The sequence below is a fragment of the Homalodisca vitripennis genome, unplaced genomic scaffold (genome assembly GCF_021130785.1).
Source record: "Homalodisca vitripennis isolate AUS2020 unplaced genomic scaffold, UT_GWSS_2.1 ScUCBcl_2714;HRSCAF=7747, whole genome shotgun sequence".
Lineage (NCBI taxonomy): Eukaryota > Metazoa > Arthropoda > Insecta > Hemiptera > Cicadellidae > Homalodisca > Homalodisca vitripennis.
The window spans coordinates 30193-47258 of NW_025778828.1; the positions used below are offsets into that span (position 1 = coordinate 30193).

The 17066-nt window shown below is 33.3% G+C and overlaps 1 pseudogene; it reads left to right on the top strand.

The window, feature by feature from the left end:
- The window catches only part of LOC124372175, a 30568-nt pseudogene extending 14231 nt beyond the window's left edge, over positions 1-16337 (top strand).
- Positions 16338-17066: the final 729 nt, after the last annotated feature.

Genomic DNA, 17066 nt, shown 5'->3' on the forward strand with positions numbered 1-17066 from the left:
GTTTACAATGAACAAGTACTATACAAAGAGAGTGTTCCAGGACTTTGTAGGTTCTGACATGACTTTCAACCAATTTGAGGCTCTCTGTTTTGAGTGCTGGAAAACACCTCATGGGTTCATATCTATTAATACAACAGCTAAACCACAAAAAAGGAAATACATGTGCAATTTAAAAAGGAAACTAAGTGTTGAATAATACTTCGCTGTACAACGTACCAGTATAAACGTAATTTGATGTTTAAGTATAAACGTAATTTGACGTTCAAGTATAAACGTAATTTAACGTTTAAGTATAAACGTAATTTAACGTTCATAAACGTTATTTAACGTTCATAAACGTAATTTGACGTTTAAGTATAAACGTAATTTAACGTTTAAGTATAAACGTAATTTAACGTTCATAAACGTAATTTGACGTTCATAAACGTAATTTAACGTTTAAGTATAAACGTTATTTAACGTTCATAAACGTAATTTGACGTTTAAGTATAAACGTAATTTAACGTTCATAAACGTTATTTGACGTTTAAGTATAAACGTAATTTAACGTTCATAAACGTTATTTAACGTTCATAAACGTAATTTGACGTTTAAGTATAAACGTAATTTAACGTTCATAAACGTTATTTAACGTTCATAAACGTAATTTGACGTTTAAGTATAAACGTAATTTGACGTTCATAAACGTAATTTGACGTTTAAGTATAAACGTAATTTAACGTTCATAAACGTAATTTGACGTTTAAGTATAAACGTAATTTGACGTTCATAAACGTAATTTGACGTTCTAGTGTAAACGTGACTTGAAAGATTTGAAGAATAACGCTGTATCTATTACTATAAGTATACAACATGGCGAATAAACTAGATGCAAAAGAAGCAAGGCGACTTGAAAAAATTCAGACTGTCTTGGCTGCAAAGTTCAAACGTGCTGAACAGGATGAATTAAAAAACTTCTCAAACAAAAATACTATATCATCAAATGCTAATGAGACGTCTACCAATCGTAACATATCAATAACACATGATCGACCGCTCACTGTTTCTAAAGCTCGAAAGTTGGATGAGTTAAACCGGAAATTACAAAGTGAGTTTGCTCAGACTCATTTTAAAGAGTTAGAAGATGTTCGTGAAAATGAGAAAAAGTACGAACCAATCACCAGAGCCATTAGGGAACAACAACATAGAGAATTGGAAACACAAAATATACGTAGTCAAAACCGTATGAAACAGTTGGTAAGATTTCAACCTCAAGCATCAGATCGTCGAACGTTTGAGGATGTAGATTACGATGATGAGGCAGAAGTACAACCTCAAGAGCAATCGATGAAACAGTTGATGGATTCTAAAGTAGTAACACTTGGTTCTCTAGGAGCCCGATACCTTCCAAAATCCAACGACAAACAGTTTGGTATTTGGTACGATGAAAATCTAGAGCAGCCGATGATCGGTTCCGAACCGATTACATTTGATTATGATGACATTATATTAGTCAGCTCTCAAAAGAAATACAAAGGGACTGAGGGTCTTTGGAGATTGTTGACGAAAAACAATATAGTAGAGAAGGATCTGTACACCGATGAAGACTGGAACTCTTACAAGGACATATTGGTGAGGACAAACTCGCTTTTCCAAAGAAACAATCCCAAAAGTAATCGTCCCAAATCAAGTCAAGGACTAAAGTGGAAACATATGATAAAACCTATTTGGGATGAGTTGGTGAATGGAAAAGTGGCAACAATTGGTTCAGGGTTAAAGGTTTACAATGAAAGTCCGGTCGAATATAAGTACATAAAGAACTTCAAAGACCTCATTGACAGGTTACACTACATTCAAGCTCAGGAAGAAGCTGGAAACAACAACTTTCATAATGAAAAACTGTCTGTAGTTGATTTCCTTCACGATGAAATGGAAGACCTAATTGCTACACCTAAAGGGTTGAAGTACCTAGTCAGATGTTTGTCTGTTTTGCCTGAACATGTTATAGAAGGTAAAGGGCTTTTGAACGACATCATTAACAAGTTACCATTCGAGTTACATGCGCCCAAGAACTGGAATCTTGATACGTACAACTACTGTGGGCCCGGCACCCAGCTTGACAAGAGACTTGTTAGGGGAGATAAGGGAATTAATCCCCTCGATGAAGCTTGTAAGAAGCATGATATATGGTATAGGGATCATAAAAACACAGAAGACAGGTGGGAGGCGGACAAAATATTACAAAAGAAAGCTTGGGAGAGGGTTACCTCAGATGATGCTGACTTGAATGAGCGTATGGTCGGTCTAGCAACAACAGGAGGAATGTGGTTGAAACGTAAACTCGGTATGGGGTTAGGAACTTCAGGATGTATCTACCCATCAGATATATAAAGCAATGAAAGCAAATATTTTTTACCCTATATATAAGAGAGGATATAATAGAACAGTGATCAGTGGTAAAACCAGTGATGGAGAAACTGTATATTGAATTTTCGAGCGGTATAGCAAGAAGTGAGTATAGAACTGCAATGCCAGTTTCAGAGCTCAACTTCAATGCACCCAACAACAATACAACATTCAAACTGGATCATGGAGACGCATTTTATGATTCACGCATAATGTACCACATTCAAGGAAAGTATGTGCAAAAATCTGATGGATCTGATTATCAAACTAACTCTACCGTCAAACTGGTAGACAACTTCGCGGCCTTCTTGTTTTCAAGAATAGAGCTGAGGAAACACAATACATTGATCGACACAGTAGAACTCCCCGGCATAACCAGCACTATAAAGGGGATTGTTAGTTACAGTAACACTGAAAAACAAACACTCTCAAGTAGTGGTTTCTCATCATCGTTTACAGGAGGTGGGAAGTTTGAAGCACTCGGCACACTTGGGCATTTAGGATTAGGGTTCTTTGACCACCTACGTTACCCGATGTACAAGGGAGGTTTTGAAATCACATTTACTAGGAATGAAGATAATGATGCGTTGTTTCACTGGAAAGGGGCAGGGTCCACAGCAACGGATCCTGGCGATGGGAAAATTGTGATAGAGTCGTTTGTGTTACGAGTCCCCATAGTCGATTATACCAGCACTTCCAAAATTCAGTTAATTGATGGTTTGAAACATCTGAGTGACAAGGATGCTTTAGTCTACAACTTCTTTCAATGGCAATGCATCGACAAAAGAGGGGTGTTCGGTTCATCATTCAGCTTCGATATTACAAGTGTTTACAGAAATGTGTACAATCCTAGATTTGTTATAATCGCACTTCAGACAAACAGAACAAACACCCAGGCAAAAGATCCCAGTAGATTTGACAGCTGCAACATCAAAAATGTGTCTGTGAAAATTAATGGAGAAAGGTACCCTCAGGAATTGCAGAATTTTGATATTACTAATGGTATATACAGGATCATGTACGATCAGTACCTAGGGTTCCGAAAAATAAACTTCGGAGACAATAACGTGTTAGTAAACCTGAAAGAATTTATTGATAACTCACCTTTGGTTGTAATTGACACACATCTACATCAACCAACAACAGACAGATCTCGAAGTGACATTCAGATTGAATTAGATTTTGTAAAAGCTATTGCATCTCCACAGGGGAGTAGCGGCACCACAGCATATGTTGTTGTTGTATCTGAGGCACATTTCTCATATGACATTACTCGAAACATAATCAAATTCCTGTAAAAACAAATAAAAAAAAACAACAAAAAACAAAAAAAGTAAAATAAAAATGTTTTTTTTTTTCATTAGTAGGCGGCAATTATTGTTTTCATGTCAGTGTTTTGTATATAAGAAAGCGTATAGAATGGAAAGTCAGCATAATTATACAGTTCGGCTATCCGAAGCTCAAAAACGTAAGCTTCGTACAGCGTACAAAAGACGGAAACCTACAGTAATCAGATTATCTAATGAACAGCTGTCTCACGGAAGTGATCGTATACTTCTTTCTGGAGAGCAACACAAAGCCGTTTCTAGAGCTGTTAAGAACAAAAAAGGTTTACAATTGCTTCTAAGTTACAACCAACTCGTATCTAATAAACAAGGAGGGTTTTTGAAGGAAATTATGGAAATGGTGGATTCGTCAGTTCCTGGAGGTAAACGCTTCATCTCTCCATTAATAAGAAGAAAGTTGGCTCCTTTACTGAGAGAAAAATTTATACCTTGGTTAAAGAGTTTAGTCGATGAGGAGTTGGACACCATTATTGAAAAAGACCCTACGGGTAGAGGGTTGAAACGTCGTATTGGTCGGAAGCTTGATGCATTGTTGTCTGTGAATAAAAAAAAGAGATCTTCCCGCTGTCTCTTGGTGAAATAGAAAAATTAGCAGGTATATTAAACATTAATGAGTTTAGAGGTGTTTTCATGCGACAGTTACTTCCAGACAAACCTACAAATATCGAACGCGGTATAGTAAATCTTGGTGACCTTTCATCTGGTGGTACTCACTGGACGTGTTATGTGAAACGTGGTGAAAAGAAATTCTATTTTGATTCATATGGTGATGTCAATCCTCCAATAGAAGTAGTCAGGTATTTGGGGCCAAAAGGGTTGGTTTATAACTCAGAGCGTATTCAGGGGTTTGACGATCCTCCTATCTGTGGACATCTGTGCCTGGAGGTTCTACGACGAGATTCAGCTGGTGAGGACTGGGAACATATTCTTCGTAGTATAAGAAACAATAAAAATGCATGGAAACCGTGGTTTTATTTTCAACAGATTTGGAGACGAAATTGAAATTGGATCAATACCAACTCAACCCAATTCAGACCCTTCTCCTAACGAGATAATTGAGCTTGCAAGTGATGTATCAAAAGTCTCACAAGATTTATTCGAAGTCAAGAAATTATTGGAATCGCATTTGGTAAAATCGGAAAAAATAATAAATGCGATCGAGATTGTCCCCACTAGTACCGTAAATGGTGAAAAGATATGGGGCAGCTTCCTACTGAAAAACCACCAGAGAATTGGTCAAGTGAGCAAAGCAGTGGAGCCATATGATGTGGTTGTCAAAGTTCAATTGAGTGAATTAGAAGGCAAGATATACATCATGCAGAAAAAATTCAACAACGAAATAAAAAATATATGGAAAGAGGTTTTGAAGACTTCCATGATGGTAGCAACTTCATCTAAAACTTGTATAGAATTATAAGTATATAAAAAACTGCAACCATGCCATTACTCAAACTAACTGGAACTGAGTCTGTACTGACTCTCCATCTAGAACACCCCATCCACTTGGATCCAAACGTAGAGTATTATATGGCTCTTGTTGGATTTTACTCTGAGAACAACATATACAACTTGTTGCAACATGCAAAAGTCTATTTTTGGGATTTGGAAATACATTTCATTCCGAAACCACTGATACTTCAATGCGGTTACTGGACCATTGAAAAACTTGAAAAGAGTTTCAGAGATTACATACAATCGTTGAATCTTAGTATAAATTCTGACGATTTCAAGATCTTTAAAGACGGTGACAAAATATCAATTAATTCTCCAATTAAATTCTACTTGGATAAAACCGTTAGTGATCTCTTAGGTTTTGAAAAATCTGATGCAACAAACTTACAAAAAGAATCGTCTTACTTCAACTCAAATGAAAATGTAATTGCATCGAATCCACCGAATCTCAGAGCCGTTGATGTCATCGAGATACACTGCAATATTGTCAACAACAGTCTTGTCAATCATGATGTTCACTCTCACAAACATTTGGAGACAGCAATCCTCTACTCCTTTTCCCCTAATGTACCACACGGCTACAAAATATCTCAATCACCTCAAGAAAAACACTACATACCTCTTCGGAGCGGTTTACGAAAGATTCAACAGATCACAATCACACTTGTAGACCAAAACAACCAACTGCTCCAGAACAACCATGCAAACAACATCGTCTATTTAGATCTGATCAGTAAATCACAAACACATACATACTCACAATTGTGGTAAATAAAAACGCGTGGTGGCGGTGGCGGGACAGCGATGACATGCGTGGTGATTCGCGCGGCGCGGTTCTGACTACCCGTACTCACACTCTTAGTCGCTCTCTAAAAAATTGCGGTGGCGGGACAGCGATGACATGCGTGGTGATTCGCGCGGCGCGGTTCTGACTACCCGTACTCACACTCTTAGTCGCTCTCTAAAAATTCTGTCCCAGATTCGGTCTCACACGGTTTGTCCCAGAACCGGTCTCGGGTGCTCTGTCCCAGCAACGGCCAAAGTATACTACTGATAGATGTTAAATTACTTTCACCTATCGAGTTTAGGCAATTGTAGTAATTGTCTGGTAGTGGGTGTTAGTGCATAAATTTAGAAATTATTAATCCATCAAACAGTTTTTAAATAAAATTAAGCGTTTTGAAATTCTGCCTCCCCCTAGTGAATTATATTCTATTTACGTTAACACGATTTCTGATCTTCTCATAGTAGTAAATAGTGTCAGTCTTTACCTTAAGCATGGTACGTCAGTGGTAGTATACGGGATATAACAGATTCCGCGTTGAGAAATAGATGATGTCCGTGAAAATATTAATGATAAAATCATGAATACATAATGGTGTAATGTTTAAGCATTTAACTGTATTTATTAGGAATATGAATCCAAATATGAATGGGTAAATAATATAAAAAAATAGCTCTTACTTGTAGTTTTGCAGTGTCCAACGTATGAATAGAATATTAACATGTTAGTTAGCGCTATAAATATGTATATCGATCAGATGTTTTTTCTTTTTAATATTTACGGTTCATGTAATCCAACCTTACGCATCGTGAGTACAGTAATTAGTGTCAATTTCTTTATCAATGTTCAACAAATGAATCTTTATGTCATTTAGTTAGTAAGATAGGAAAGGAACATAAGAAAACACTAGGTGCGATTAAATTTGATCACGTGACTTTGCAGATCTCACGATCCAATGAATCTCACGTGACGCTGAAGGACCTCACTCTGTCCAGCAGTGGACGTTATAGATGTGAGGTGTCGGCAGAGGCAACCCTCCTTCCAAACAGTCTCAGACCATGGGGATATGCTCACTGTCGGTAAGTTATCTTACTAACTCGGCATTTACTTAAAGTAGTCTTTCCAGTTCCTTGGTTTTCAATAGAGTGGATAAATCCTTTTATGAAAACATTGCTGGTTGAGCACATTTGAAAAATTACTCCAGAACATACATAGGCAAAAAAATGTTCACTGCCAGAATTTAGTCATACGCAAAGGACGATGGATGTTCAATTACTTCTGCCTACTTGTTGGCAGTGTACTTACGGAAAGTGTTTAATAGATATACAACTGCAATTCTCTGAATAGTCACAGTTTATTAATACATTGTTCCAGTAAAGAGCAATTCCAGCATACTTGAAATCCTACCTATATTTTATCGTCAGAATATGACTTTATACTTATGTACCAACCAACCAAACAGATGGGATTGCTATGGATTGCAGAGTAGTGATTATTCATTGTGGTAGTGATTATTCCTCTATCAATTTGAAGCATTACAATACAATCACAACACATAACCTGGCTATGATGGGAAGGGTTGATTCAATGTGAATTTTTAGTTCAATTGTATATCTGACACAAAAAGACTAGACCATCTAGATTTCATTATATATTTATAATTTGAATTCTGCGTGTCTCTGTTGTCAAAAACTATATAAAGAGTTAATTTAGGGCTTCATCACCGTCTTTTTCTATCAACGAGATTTTCTCCAGATTCCAGGACTCAAGTCTGTGATAGCGTCAGATTCTGGAAATTTTTATAATTTTATTTGCGCGTGTGAATTTCAAACCACAGACAATCAAAACCTACCCGTCAGGAATATCACTGAGCTTTGAAAGAGGACTAGGACCAGAGTTAATAGCAGATTTCACTAATGTTGAGCTAGATAGATTCAACAAATGGTAGTATTAGACGTAGCCATTTAAAAATGGCTGTTAAAAAATTTTTCCAATGAGACGTTTTAATTTTTCTGTTGTCACAAATTCTGATTAGTATTAAATGTTTGTACTATCAAAACATCAAATTAATCACAATATATATCTTGCAGGAGTCCTTAACGAAAGCAATTGGTTTAAAAAACACTAAACAAATTTTCTTTTTTTCACCATTTCATTATTGTTGTCAACAATACAAGAGTCACTCGACACGAAGCAATCAAGTAACAGAGATCAAGTAATGTTTCTTCAGTCGCAAAGTTACTTGACCATTGCTTCGTCATTGCCATTCAATTGTGCAAGCACGAAAATACGTAAAACTGAATATTCTTCTTTAGAATAACTTGAATTTTTATGCACTGCTGTCGAGTTGCCTTCTTTATTTTTCTGTGTTATGGGTTTTAAAGGCTAGAGTTGAATGCCCAACAAGAAACCTTGCGGTAATCACCTAAATGTACTTCGGTCCTTGATTTTAGTTTTTTTTTCCTAAACAAGTTTTATTCCTAACTAGCTGTTATCGGCGGCTTCACACGCAATTTTCAAATACCAGTAAAATACTGGTCAAATACTAGTAAAAGCACTTATGATGTAATATGATGGAGTACTAAGCAATGTGTCAGACGTAGTAGGCGTATGTCAGGTATATATTATTTAAGAGTTCATAGTTAAGAGTATCAGAGATTAACCTTACTAATACAATGTTTTTTTTGCGTTTGCAAGCATTTCTGATTAAACTGTATTACATTTACAACGTCATAGCTGACTCTTCCTTGGTACCCCGTTTAAGAAAATACAAATACACAGATCTCTTATACCTACTTCGGCCAAAAAGCGTTTAATTAAAGCTCTTTATCGTATACTTCCAGTATAATATATTTCTAGTACCGTAGTAAAGTTTGCCTCATAATAATTGCGAAATTGTTATTTTGTGGGGTTTTGCTTTCATAGGTAAAATATTCAACCGATTGTTCTACAATTTTGGTACAACTTGGTCTGCATTGTTACACACTCTGGTATGAATATTGGACTATTCTTATTTAGAAAATCCCTCTGGACCACGCCCCACTGGCAGTGGGTAACTGTTAGTAATGCAGATATAAAAGGCAAGGTAGTCTAAATTTATGTGTACTTTTAAAGAATATTATTAAACCTATCTTTGTTGATAATGTTATGACACTACCTTTGTTGTGTTTTGATGAATTACGCATCTCAGATCTGATACACATATGTGTATTTTTCTTGATCGGGAATAAGTGAGAATTAATGTATTTTACTAAAAAGTACGAAGACCTAATGAAATAGCAATGGCCATAAATATGTAATTTTTTTACATATTTTCTTGATCGAGGCAAGGAGGCAAACTGAAATTTGTGTCGCAAATACAATTCACTCGAATCAGAAGAGAATCCTACAGGTGCAAACACTATGAAACTGCGTGCAAAGTCGCGGGTAACTGCTAGCACTTTAGCAAATTTAAGCATAAACAGATGTGTTTAGCCAATATTTAAACTTTACTTGATAGTTTCAACATCCGTTTAGTGTCAGTTAAGTATGGATTATAAAACTCAACTCCTTTTTTTAAATATTTATATTTATATAAACCTTCCATGGATTCAAAAAAATTATTTACAAAATAATTACCCTAATTGGTCCAGGCGTTCGTAATCTTGACGCTTAGCAACATATTCTCTGTTTAATTTTTTATCTATAAGGCTTTTTTTGGGAAGATCCAAATCTATATCAATACCAATTTTAAATTATCCAAAAGATAAAAGTTTACCCGTATTATAATTGTCTTAAATTAGTAATAATGATTTAAAACTATAAAACGTCGGTAATATTTCTTCGTATAATAATAATCCTTTATGATATTAAAAGCTTTAAAAACAACTTCGGAGTCAGGAAACACCTGTTCCATAAAAATTATAGCTCGTAAACAACCGCCATTGACGAGCGTGAAGCCCCGGAAAGGCAGACGGTGGTTAGCGGTGGCTGTGTCTCTATTAGGGGTGCCGACCTTGCTATTAGGGGATGATGGATGAGACATCTCTCGCGATAACCCTTTCTGCTTCTCCTCTACGCCATTATATAATCAATATCTGGCACCTCATATACGAATTGCTAATATAGTGTCCGCTGACGCCTTATCTTCACACCGCAACGTATTTCCTTGTCTTCTCTGAGAAAATGTAAAGGGATACTATTACGTGAGCTCAGCCTGCTTTCCAAAGCGAGCCAAGTTTTTATACTTCTATTATACTTATTTTAGAGTCTACTAAGGGAGTTCTAACAAAGTTATGAAATTTTACTTTAAAGAACAACATTTTAGAAGTATTTGCAATTTCTGTGAAAAAGTCCTTCTCTAACTTCATTGCACTTCCTAAAACGTTGTATCATCATGCGTTTTATAACTTGATATATTCTCTTCGTCTACATCATTGAGGATGAATTTGTGATTAGGGCCGTCAAATTATGACTTTTTCACAGGGCGATGTAGGGTAATATCAAATTTGCTCTTAGAACAAATTAAACGTTATTGGTATGTGGTCATATACAATTACAATTGAGGGTGAATTTGTGATTAGACCGTTAAATTATGACTTTTTTACAGGGTTATTTAGACTAAATTAATTCAAAATTTGCTCTTAGGGCAAATTAAGAGGATAAAACTATGCGTATATACTCATATAAAATATACAGTTGAGGGTGAATGTGTGATTGGAACGTCAATTCATGATTTTTTATAGGGTTATATAGGTTACATTATTTAAAAAGTTGCTCTAAGAAGAAATAAGAGGATAAAATTATGTGTATATGTGCATATGATATGTAAAATTGAGGTTGAATTTATGATTGAAACGTCAAATCATGAATTTTTCATGGGGTGATGTAGGTAAAATAATTTCAAAAGTTGTTCGTAAAATCAGATTTATTTTTAACTAACCAAATGTTCTATTTTACCACTTAGAACTTTTTAAAAGATTGTTTAGTAATAAATCAATAAAATTGTACTCCTCTAAACAAATAACCGTAATTTTTCAAACATAGGTAAAATTACAATGGGCCGTTATTTATCTAAATATAATTAAGTACCAGGAATTAGTTCATAAATTAGGGTGCTGTATGCAGCCCCCTCAGTAAGGCAAATTTCAGGTATATATTTCTCTTCTGTAGAATAAAATAAATACCTTAAAGCTAGAAAATAAAATAAATGTTTGTTAAATTTGCAGAAAGAAAGTTCTAGACCTGAATACCAAGTCTAAATACATTAGATGTACATTCATGTCTATCACTCTCATTTAGCGCTGTTAACAATAAAAGATGTATGCTATGTATGCTACATTTTTGCGTTCCATTACTACTATAAATAAATAACGGTTTTTGGTAATTTTTATATTAGTCCATTTTAATATATAATCCAAAAATATAACAATCGTTATCCCTCACATACATTGGATGTTATTTTTTATTTAATGACATTTAAGTCAAGATATTTAGATATTGAGCTCTTTATAGAGAATTATTCATATATTTTTATTTTTATGTATATGCTTAGGCGAATAAGAGTAATAGTTATGAAAATATTTATTTCACTCTGCCCACAAAATACCACTATGCTATATTACCATATAATTTCCTCAAAATAATTAAATATTTGCTGTCGATTTGACATGTATTTGATTATTTATTAGGTATTCCTTCACTAAATCAAAATACAATGAATAGTTAGTTAATATAATATGCTAATATTAAATTACCAAAAACTTTATACTCCACAGTGTGGTAAATTTTTGAAAATTATTTGACACGATTCTGAATTTTTGAATTAAACTGAAATTTTAGTCTTTAGGTGTCTACTTTCTCTATAATTACCAAGTTTCCTACAGCCTGATTTTACCTGCATGTTTTAATAAATCCTCTCTGATTTTAAAATTTGATTTAGGTTTATTATTTATTTTGTCTTACTCTATTAATTCCCTAATAGGTAATAGAATATTCTAAACTAATGTATGTGTTAAATATGTATTATATTTTGCCATAAATCTTTGAAACTTTATTGGATATGTTTTATTTATATATAAACTATTTTGGTAACTTATGCGAAAATTAAAATGTTAAAATTTGTATTATTTCTTGATTCACAAAACATTTTTCGTCTCACAAATTCAAATGCACATCATATAAAAATCACTTTTGACTATTTCGCAATTTCTTTTATTGTTTATTACAAGTGTATGGTAACCAAAATCACTTAAATAAGTAGCATATTTTAACAAGTTTTACAAAACCATATGTTTCAAAAAATATTTTATAAATATAAGTACACTAACATTAAAGTAGTCAAAGTATTTCATGCATTTAAATAATCTTCTTATATTGAAATTAAATATTTAATAACCATACAGTAGCATTTACCGTTCATAGATTATTCTATAAAACTATAAGATTAGATTTCCCCGGTGAAAATAGGTTAAGAAATGCGGAAATTAAATGTAATCTTGACTTACTAACTATACCCTCTGTCTGTCTCTCATCATTTATAGGGAAGAAATCATATTTTTAAGTTAAATAAAGATACAAAACATACTTTGAAAAAAGAATTTTTTGTTTAATTGAGATTTGTTTTTGAAAAAAAGTTAGAAAAATTAATTCTCAGAAATATGGTGGTCTGAGCGTATACAATATACATACAGTATTTTTCAAAATATAGATAACATAAAATGAAATTTGTTATTGCCTTATTGCACGTTGCGATTTTTCACAAGTAATGTTGTTATTCAAGGATTTTAAATTTTATATCGCTACCAAGATATTGCATATTGTACATATATATTTCTATGTATATGTTTTTATGTATATGAAATATTTTTATGACTTAAACAAAATTGCTCGAAAATATCGTGTTTGTTTCGTTGTTCTATGAGGAATGAACTTACATCAGTATTTCGTTACCTACATTTGTAAAGTTGTCAATATTTAGCAGAAAGATACTCCGATATTAATATTTTACTCCTCGGAGTACTCAAAGATGAGACGTTTCATTAGTGGTCGATTAAAACGAGCACTCCCAGTAAATAATGACGGATATAAAATATCGACTGAGATAAGTTATGAGTTCATTCTTCAATGCCCAAGCTCTCATAGAAATTGCAAATACAAGCCGAGAGGTTTTTTATTACAGCTCTCCCTCACTAACTCACAATAACTCACCTCAAACTCAGCCGCAATCAAAGGCCGTTATAGACTCGATATGCTGTGAACCTGAATATATTTAACAGTTTATCGGTAATTCCAGTTTTATTAAACGTTTTTAGTTTACAATTCTAACTATTTATTGCTATGGGGAATCGTTATGATATTTCATGTAATTTATTGCCCTATGGAAAATGGATGTATGTGAGTGTCCTTTCACTGTTATATACATATGATTTATGTTTAAGTAAAAAAATCTTGAAAATGGTAGTTAAGGATCCTGCCAAATTAATATTTAATTATTGTTCACTAATAGCATATCAGTCATTTATATACTGTTTTTTTTACATATTTGTTATAAAGATTTTGCCTCTGAATAAACACCTACCAGTATGTTAATATTTTATTGTGATTTATGATAATGGGAGGGGATTAAAGGTTGTACGTTTTTCATCGAACACTTTTTCTCAATTTGACCGGTTATAAAGATTAAAGGTAGATTAAAATTAAGATGCACAAATGTATATATTTAATTTCTTAATTAGACGAAAACAAAGCGGGTAGATTAAAAAGATCACTGCCGTCTTAGTTGATGATTGCTAATGTTTTAAAAATGGCCGTTAGTCTATAAGATAATCTACCTTCTTTGCTTTTTTTATAATCAATCTGATTTAAAGCTAAACAAATGTCGTAAAAGAGGATTTTTCGGGACATTTGGCATTGTTCAGTGATACAGAAAAAAGTAACACTACGTTTCGGGATCTGCAATTTGATTTCTTCTTCGAGTTAATAACTAACCTAAGACATAATTACAAACTACGTTAAAATAAAGCCGAAAATACCAGATAATTGTGACGCGTAAGTCAGGAATCACAACCACCATGTTGTGTGTCAACTTCACTAACTAAAAAACATTTTCGTATGACTGAAATATGGCAAATGTCCGGAAAAATCCCTTTCCTTCACAATCCTTCTATCGTCCAAAAAAACTTCTAATCTAAATATGTAATTTCTAGCATAAATCATAATAGACACATAGGAAAGAATACCAATCAGTCCCGTGGTTTTCATAGTGAATTGAGTGTTATTAAAAACTATGAAGATCAAATTATATATAATTTTGTACTGAATTATAATTTGTACTTTTGCCCACAGCTCTACCAGAGGAGGGGCCACGCATTACAGGAGGGAAGCCAAGGTACCAGGTCGGGGACACCGTGAGGGTCAACTGTACCTCTGGCAGTTCCAAGCCTGCAGCCTCCCTCATGTGGTTCATCAACGGGGAACAGGTTTGTGTGAAACACATGAACAATCTCTCCGTAAATTGAAGTCTTTTAATAGACATACTATCGGACATAATAAACTTCTAATAAATACATCTAAATCAGAATGTGTTTTTTATCGGAATAAACGAAAGTAAAGACCTCCAAATCAATTGCAAAATTTGTTGCCACAAACATCAATGTCTATATAAGTGTTCTTGCAAGGAAATAGAAAATTGAGATTATGTAAAGTATTTGGGATTAATTATTAACAGGAACTTAAAATGGAATCACTACATACATTATTTAGCAGTAAAAATTACGAAAAATCTATTATATTTTGTATTATTTTTAGAGATTAAATAAAGAAAAACATTTGAAGCAGTTATATACTTCCTGGTTTGAAGGCATACGGTTTGGAATGTTAAACTACGGAGGAACATATGAAAGTATCCTAAAATCAATTATAATTTATCAGAGATTTGCGGGTAGAAACATTAACAATATAAAGAAATTTGACCCTGTCGCATATTTTTTTATAGAACAACGTATATCGGACATTAAACAATTGTATGTGTCACCTACTTTAATTTATATTCATGAACATATCTTTAATTACGTGAAGGAATTAAAGCTTAGCGTATTAAGTGAAGTATACTAAATCTTAGATCATCAAGTCAAATATCATAATTACTTACCTAATTTTACGAAAGAAATCTCCAGCCACCAATTCTATTGTAATGGTATTAAAATTTATAATACATTTACGAAGGAATGTGGTAATGATCTGTTTTTTTCAATTAAGCCCAAATTCAAAATAAAAGCCCAAATTCAGAATATGTTCATAACAATATTATGCGAATCTGACCAATTGTTATAACAATTCTTTCAATTATTAATTCTCGAAATATTAAATATATATTTTATTTATATTAAAATATAAATAAAATTGTCATATTTCACAATACTAATATATGTTTTGTTAACTTATTATCACTCAAATTAGTCATAACCTTTTTACAGTGGATGTTGTATATCTATTTAAAAGCTATTCGTATTGTTGTTATAATGAGAGATTTTTATAATTGTATCTTTTTATTTATTGTTATTCAGATGAACTGTTATTTTGTTATACTTGAATGTATTGATGTTATTATAACATATAGATATATATTGTTGTTATTCGTATTAATACTTTTATGTGTACTTATTATTAGCTTGTGAATGTATGTGTGAATATGTACACTTATTATTATGGTTTTGATATATGAAACTTGGAAATGGAATGAGCTGGAAGTTTGCTGTTCGCATTTGTTTCGTTTAATATTGCATAAATTAAGTACTATACAAACACTTTATGATAATAGTAGTAACAAGATTTAATATAATTGGTGCGTTATTTTGATTGTTGGTTGTGGTAATAGGTGTGGTGCAAGCTTTGGTTCAAGCAAAATAATAATAACTTAAACAAATATTTTTATTAATTAAAGCTTGGTTGTTAATTAAATGTGCAGCCGACCAAAGTATATTACAATTTTTATGTTATATGCGTACAGATTTGTCACACGTGCTCACCGCACTTGGACATTATGTAGTTTTCTTGTAATATATTGTAGAAATAAAGATGTTTGAACTGTGAAGTGTGAACATACATTTTGATATTTTGTTATAACAGGTCAACAATTCGTACCTGAGAGGTCCGACCGTGGAATATGTGGGGAGGGAGGGTCTGGAAACCGCAACTTTAGGTCTGGAGTTTAAAGTGGAGGCGAGACACTTCCGGCGAAGTGACCTGAAGTTGAAGTGCCTGGCGACCATCGCTACGGTCTACTGGAAAAGCAATGAGGGAGAGCGTGGAGGGTGAGAAGCCTCAGCGGTCACCGGCTCTTGAGGTCAAGGACATCCCTACTGATAGGTCCAGGGCTGATAGGGTTCAAGGTCAGTAACTACTTATTGATCCTAAGTTCTAAGTTCCTATCCTCACTCCATCTAGTTTACACTTACACTAACCATAGTTTGCCTTGTAACTATGTAAATAATTATAGACTTCTTCCTCATCACTGCTGATACCATTCATAGATGTTATTTCTTAAACAGTACCAGTTAGCCCAATGTTTCGTTCACTTACTGATTATAACACTCTATGCCAATTAGAGTATCGTTATTTGAGTTCTGTCACTATTCTATTCTTGTAAGTTGTTAAATTATACAATTGAGCCATTGTAATGAACAATTTTGCCACAATTAAACATTCTCATTTATAGTTTTGTAAGATATAATTGTTTCGTTCGGAATGTGACACAGGAATAACGGTTTGAATTCTACAAAATGTGTTCAACGTTTTTTATACGTAAGAACTCCTATGTTTGTCCAATATTACAGCTGACAGCTCTGAATTCAGTTTTACCAACTGAAAATACAAAGAAATAGAAAAATGTATAGTGATAAAATTCTCAAGATGCAAACATTTTCAATTATATTAGCAAAACAATGATGTAGCAAATGAGAACGTACAAGAAACATTGTTATAAAATCTCTCAGAGAATATAATTTATTCAAGATAATTCAGAAATTGATCTAAATAAATGACGCATGATGATCTGCTATACAAAATAACATACATATAAAAATAATATTAATGAATAAAAGGCGTAATATATTATACCG